The sequence below is a fragment of the Panthera pardus genome, unplaced genomic scaffold (genome assembly GCF_024362965.1).
Source record: "Panthera pardus isolate Hobbes unplaced genomic scaffold, ASM2436296v1 HiC_scaffold_8, whole genome shotgun sequence".
In the NCBI taxonomy this organism is placed as follows: domain Eukaryota; kingdom Metazoa; phylum Chordata; class Mammalia; order Carnivora; family Felidae; genus Panthera; species Panthera pardus.
This window is the reverse complement of record NW_026527013.1, coordinates 39,524,346-39,531,866: the sequence shown is the minus strand read 5'-3', so window position 1 is coordinate 39,531,866 and position 7,521 is coordinate 39,524,346.

Here is a 7,521-nt window from a genome sequence, read left to right as displayed (position 1 = left end):
TCTCCTTGGATAAGCTGGTTTGAATTGGGTTCCTGTAACTTTCAACTAAGAGGCTCTTGACAACTACACCTCTCTCTTCTGTGCTCCTGTAGCCCTCAGAGCCTGTCTTTATGGTGTATGTATTCATATGTGCACCATCCTTCCCCACTAAATTGAGAAGTCATCTAGGATAGACACTGTGTCTCATTTACTTTGTATACCCAGCCCCTTGCATAGTGTCTAAACAAAGTGTACATTCATTATTAGAATCTAGTCAAATTAACAAGAAACAGATAAACACTCCAATAAAATATGGTCAATGACATGTTCAGGTATATCCTAGAAGAAGAGTCCTGAAAAAATGCTCAACCTCACTGGTATCCAAGAAGTACAACTTAAAGCCACAGAAATATCATTTCACAGTCACCAAGATAGGTAAAATGTTGAACTCTAACAATAAATATTGGTGAAGATGTGGGGAAACACACCCATAGGTTCTTTGTGTTGAGTGTAATTTGATAAAACCATTTGGAAAGCAATTCGTCAAAACCTAGTAAAATTCAAAGCATGCATACCACTTAATTCTGTGATTCCACTTCTAAAAAAAAAAAAAGAAAAGAAACCTCAGTGCATGTGAACAAGGATCCCCACTGCAGCCTTTTGGAAAAAAATGAGAAAGCACCTAAAACTCTACCTTCAGAAGATTAAGTTGTAGCCATGCCTATCATGGAGTACTCCAGAATAGTTAAAATGAATGGAATGGATCTACACGTATCAACCCAGATCCACTTCAGAAATATGATGATGTATGTGGATCCTGAGAAACTTAACAGAAGACCATGGGGGAGAGGAAAGGGAAAAAAAAAGTTAGAGAGAGGGAGGGAGGTAAACCATAAGAGACTCGTAAATACTGAGAACAAACTGAAGGTGAATGGGGGGTGGGGGAGAGGGGAAAGTGGGTGATGGGCACTGAGGAGGGCACCTGTTGGGATGAGCACTGGGTGTTGTATGGAAACCAGTTTGACAATAAATTATACTTAATATAAAAAATACATATACTGGCTACGTTTTGATGAATTCCTTTTTCTCTATAGAGTTTTTGTCCCTTCCTTCCCCCCCACCACCAAATCAGGCAGTAGTTTTCAATTTTTTAATTTCCTAGGGGCTCCTGGGTGGCTCAGCCGGTTATGCATCCAGCTTAGGCTCAGTCATGATCTCACAGTTTGTGGGTTCGAGCCCCGTATTGGGCTCTGTGCCAACAGCTCTGAACCTGGAGCCTGCTTCAGATATTGTGTCTCCCTCTCACTCTGCCCCTCCCCTGCTCACATTCTGTTTCTCTCTCTCTCAAAAATAAATAAACATTAAAAAATGTAAATAAATATTTTTTTTTAATTTTTTTTAATGTTTATTTATTTTTGAGACAGAGAGAGACAGAGCATGAACGGGGGAGGCGCAGAGAGAGAGGGAGACACAGAATCGGAAGCAGGCTCCAGGCTCTGAGCCGTCAGCCCAGAGCCCTACGCGGGGCTTGAACTCGCGGAGTGCGAGATCGTGACCTGAGCTGAAGTCGGACGCTTAACTGACTGAGCCTCCCAGGCGCCCCTGTAAATAAATATTTTTTAAAATTTCTTAAAAAAAGAAATATGATGATGAGTGTAAATCAAATTGCAAGAGGATACGTGGAAGGTGATACCATTCACCTGGTTTTTTTTAAAATATGAAATTTATTGTCAAATTGGTTTCCATACAACACCCAGTGCTCATCCCAACAGGTGCCCTCCTCAGTGCTCATCACCCACTTTCTCCTCTCTCCCACCCCCATCAACCCTCAGTTTATTCTCAGTTTTTAAGAGTCTCTTATGGTTTGCCTCCCTGCCTCTCTACCTTTTTTTTCCCCCTTCCCCTCCCCCATGGTCTTCTGTTAAGTTTCTCAGGATCCACATAAGAGTGAAAAACATATGGTATCTGTCTGTCTCTGTATGACTCATTTCACTTAGCATAACACTCTCCAGTTCCATCCACGTTGCTACAAAAGGCCATATTTCATTCTTTCTCATTGCCAAGTAGTATTCCATTGTGTATATATAAACCACAACTTCTTTATCCATGCATCAGTTGATGGACATTTAGGCTCTTTCCATAATTTGGCTATTGTTGAAAGTGCGGCTATAAACATTGGGGTACAAGTGTCCCTATGCATCAGCACTCCTGTATCCCTTGGGTCAATTCCTAGCAGTGCTATTGCTGGGTGATAGGGTAGATCTATTTTTAATTTTTTGAGGAACCTCCACACTGTTTTCCAGAGAGGGTGCACCAGTTTGCATTCCCACCAACAGTGCAAGAGGGTTCCCGTTTCTCCACATCCTCCCAAGCATCTATAGTCTCCTGATTTGTTCATTTTAGCCACTCTGACTGGTGTGAGGTGATATCTCAGTGTGGTTTTGATTTGTATTTCCCTGATGAGGAGTGACGTTGATCACCTTTTCATGTGCCTGTTGGCCATCTGGATGTCTTCTTTAGAGAAGTGTCTATTCATGTCTTCTGCCCATTTCTTCACTGGATTATTTGTTTTATGAGTGTGGAGTTTGGTGAGTTCTTTATAGATTTTGGATACTAGCCCTTTGTCTGATAGGTCATTTGCAAATATCTCTTCCCATTCCGTTGGTTGCCTTTTAGTTTTGTTGACTGTTTCCTTTGCAGTGCAGAAGCTTTTTGTCTTGATGAGGTCCCAGTAGTTCATTTTTGCTTTTAATTCCCTTGCCTTTGGAGATGTGTCCAGTAAGAAATTGCTGCGGCTGAGGTCAGAGAGGTTTTTTCCTGCTTTCTCCTCTAAGGTTTTGATGGTTTCCTGTCTCACATTCAGGTCCTTCATCCATTTTGAGTTTATTTCTGTGAATGTTGTAATAAAGTGGTCTAGTTTCATTCTTCTGAATGTTGCTGTCCAGTTCTCCTAGCACCATTTATTAAAAAGACTGTCTTTTTTCCATTGGATACTCTTTCCTGCTTTGTCAAAGATTACTTGGCCATACATTTGTGGGTCCAATTCTGGGTTCTCTATTCCATTCCATTGGTCTATGTGTCTGTTTTTGTGCCAATACCATACTGTCTTGATGATTACAGCTTTGTAGTGGAGGCTAAAGTCTGGGATTGTGATGCCTCCTGCTTTGATTTTCTTCTTCAATATTACCTTGGCTATTCGGGGTCTTTTGTGGTTCCATATAAATTTTAGGATTGCTTGTTCTAGCTTTGAGAAGAATGCTGGTGCAATTTTGATTGGCATTGCATTGAATGTGTAGATTGCTTTGCATAGTATTGACATTTTAACAATATTTATTCTTCTAATCCATGAGCATGGAATGTTTTTCCATTTCTTTGTATCTTCTTCAATTGCCTTCATAAGCTTTCTATAGTTTTCAGCATACAGATCTTTTACATCTTTGGCTAGGTTTATTCCTAGGTATTTTATGATTCTTGGTGCAATTGTGAATGGGATCAGTTTCTTTATTTGTCTTTGTGTTGCTTCATTATTAATGTGTAAAAATGCAACTGATTTCTGTACATTAATTTTGTAGCCTGTGACTTTGCTGAATTCCTGTATCAGTTCTAGCAGACTTTTGGTGGAGTCTATCCGGTTTTCCATGTATAGTATCATGTCATCTGCAAAAAGTGAAAGCTTGACTTCATCTTTGCTAATTTTTATGCCTTTGATTTCCCTTTGTTGTCTGATTGCTGATGCTAGAACTTCCACTATATTAAACAACAACGTTCACCCAGATATTTAAAAAAAAAACAAATGGGCTTTATATACTATTCCACCTAATTTTAAGTTTAAAATATCCCTTAATAAAGTTTAAAACAGTATGTTGCTTATTGTCACACAGAATGTAGTAAAAGATAAAAACAGATGAGAAGAATAATCTGCTTTAGTGCATTTCTAAGGGAGAAGAGTACGAAAGAAGTTTCCATGAAATCTATAATGTTTTACTTAAAGGTTTCTTGTTTTAATTTTTAATTTTTTAATTTGTTTTACATGGTTTTTTATTTATTTAGAGAGAGAGAGTGGGACACAGGGAGATTTTTAAGCAGGCTCTGCACTGTCAGAGCAGAGTCCAATGTGGGGCTTGAACTAACGAACCATGAGATCATGACTGAGCTGAAATCAAGATTTGGTGGCTCAACCAACTGAGCCACCCAGGCACCCCTATGTTTATGTGTTATTTCTTTGGGAAAAAATTTATCTGAAGCAAATACAGCAAAATATTAAGAGCTCTCAGGTCTAGGAGACAGGTAGATACTTTCTTACGTGTTAAGAAAAGAACTTTTTGAAGAATGATGATTCAAAAAATCTAATATTAAAAACTCGAAAAATATTTTAAAAATAAGTAATCCATGTTCACTTAGTTAGTTGTTGAGGGACTGCCCACCCCAGACCCATTTTGCTACAAGGGAGGAAAGCAAAAACAATTATGGCAGGAGGAGAGGAAGGAATAAAAATCCTTCAGTGTTTTATAATATACAGCAACCTCAACTTGTGTTGTAGCCATTTAATATAATAGAAAAGGGCTTCTGAATTTCTGTACTGCAGATTTTCTGAAAGCCATGAGAGTTTACTTTTTATTTATTTACTTTTTTTTTTGCTTTCACCGTTACACAAAATCCCATTCACTGGAACCAGGATTCCGTACCATCTGCCTCCTGGGAAACTCTGATAATCTGCTGGCCTAAAAGGTCCAGGTATCTGAAAGTGGCAGGTCAGCGAGGTTTTACAAAGGCCTCTCTGAAGACAGTTTACAACTTACCCTTTTCCAAGGTAGGAAAGTTAATTTGCTATTTATAGGTACCAATGTTTATGGTCAAAACGCTTCCAATTTTGTGAGCAATTGACTTAATTGTAATAACTTCTATAACCCAGCGGTCTGGACCTGGGCCAGCCACCAACATTCCCTGGCAATGTGCTTACGCTCTGGGAGGCTGAGACCCAGCCCTGTGAAGCTGGAGTAGAAGAGAAGACAATCTCGGTGCTTCTAGGTCAGAATGTCTGCAGAACAGGAACAAAAGCACATATGTCAGAGTCACAGAAAAGCTAACAGAGCGGCTGCCCTTGGAATAACTTGGGACTGATCTTGCCCTCCTCCATGAAGCAGTGGGGGGGTGCTGCATTTGGGGTGTTTGTCTGGGCCCTCCATCCCACCACTCCATATAACAAGGCATGGTACAGAGGAGCCTGTGATACAGCAATAGAAACACTGTGATCCCTTCTCAGCCTACAAAGGTTGTGCAAGGGAGCACTGCTGAGTTCTTTGGGGTAGTTTTTCTTTTCTTTTCCACCAAGGGAAGAGGCAGACAAAAGGAATTTTACCTCCCCCAGGAGGACCAGCCACAGAAACCGTGGTATGGCATGGCCACATCAGGCAGGTGAGTTCACAACAGAACAGCATAGTTTGGCTCTTAGGTTGACCATTGAAAGTAGTGCAGAAGGAGGGACCTTGTGTTCTTTGGCTACATGACCTGATGCCTACCTTCAGAAAATGAGCAAACAAAGATAAGAACACACTGCAGAGAGCTTGAAATCGAGGGAAACAGGGGCTGTTGATGCCAAATACACTTCATGGAATCCAGTTTCCCCACGGAATCAGTTTCCCCACGGTGGACTGTGATTAAGACACCTGGCCTGATCCTCCATCGAAACTAAGAACCCAAGAGCCCAAACTTCCTGTGTCTGGCTTGGTTCATCACTAAGTTAACAGAACGAAGGAAACAGTGGACCTTGATTTGTAATCTACCTGGGCATTTTCCTTCTGCTTCAGTTGTGTTTCACATACATCTGTATTGGTCTGTATTATCCCTGAGTTACACCTACACATCTGGGAGAACACATAGGTACTTCCTGGGGCACAGGAGACAGGGTGACCCTCTTAAAATGTAAATATCATCAGGTCACCTTCGGTTCAACATCCTGTTGTGACATCTCATTCAGAGCAAAACCCAAAGTCTCTACCATAGCCCTCGGGCTCTGTGCAATATAGACGCCTTCCACCACCCACCGTGCGCCTCGAACCTCACCTCCTACCCTCGGCTCAATCACTCAGGCTAGCTGTGGCTCTCCAGCACAACAGGCACATGCCAACCTGGAATGTTCTTCCCCTGATACCTGGATGGCTTGCTTCCCCATTTTCTTCAAGTCTTTAATTGCCTGTCACTTTCTCTTCCCTGGCCATTCTCTATAAAATTGCAACCCTCAGCTCCAGTCCCCACTCTACCCAGACGTATCTCTTTACCTACTTCGTTTTCTCCAAATGTGTACCACCATCTGACATTCTGCATGCTGTAGTCCTTTGTTTAATATCTGTCTGTCTTCCCTCCCACCCTCCTAGAGTGTTCATTTCATAAGTGCAGGGACTTGTGCCTGTCTTGATCATTGCCATATTCTCAGAGAGAAGACCGTGGCACATAGAAAGTGCTCAAATATTTATTGAATCCGTGAAGTACCTGAAAGAAAGATGTTCATTGAACCCAGAAGATGGAGCAAAATACAATTTTATCCGTTAAATCACGTTCTCATGGACACCTGTCACCCACCTGTTTCTCTCCCAGGGTTCCTGCCCATCTTGGATGAACAAGATGAGGTCTTTCATTCCCTACCTAATTCTTGAGAGAAAAGCCTTCTCAGAGCAAATAAACTTTTCTTGCCAATGTTGACTGCCTCTTGAGGTTTAACATCAATGTGTAGTTATGCTATTAACTTCTTGGCTTTTCTGTCTGTCTAATGAAAGACCGTGTTCTTAGAAGAGAGGATGGGGAGAAGAGAAGAAGGGGGAAGAGAGTCCCATCAGGTCACATCTTTGTATCTCACAGACGCAACTACAGCAAATAGCAAATACCAGTCACTGTCCATGAATCTCATGAACAAGTATCACCAGAATAGGGACTTTCAAATGTCTTTGACAGCTAAACATTTAATATTGAGATCCAGGACACATGCACACAGGCACATTTATATTTCTGAAACAAAAGATTTATGAAACTGTATCATTATTTGGAGTGTGGCACTCTTGACATTTTGCATTCTATTCTATTTCATTTTTTAAAATGCCAATCTTGATCTTTGACTTCGTTTCATAACCCAGTGGATCACAGACCATAGTTTAAAGACCTCTGGTCTCAACTCTGAGCCCTTGAACTAGAATGTCACATGCATCTCTGCAGTCTCTCAGATAAATGTGGAACATACAGTCATTGCACGTCACCATTTTCCTGCTTCGTGCACAAGTATGATGTAAGTAAAAAATATGATATAAACGTGGATGTATTTTTTAAGACCTTTTATGTCTAAGAGAGAGATGTTGTATTATACATTATGAGATATTTTAGTAGAATAATTAAAAATAACTATAGTACCAGGTAAAATGTTAAATGTATAGAATATTCCTTCACCATGAGCGGTTTCCAAAGCCTGCACTCTTGTGATTATTACCAGATGACTGTCACTTCATACTAAACGAATTTACCGAGTGCTCTCCCTCCTTTTCTTCCTCCCTCTCT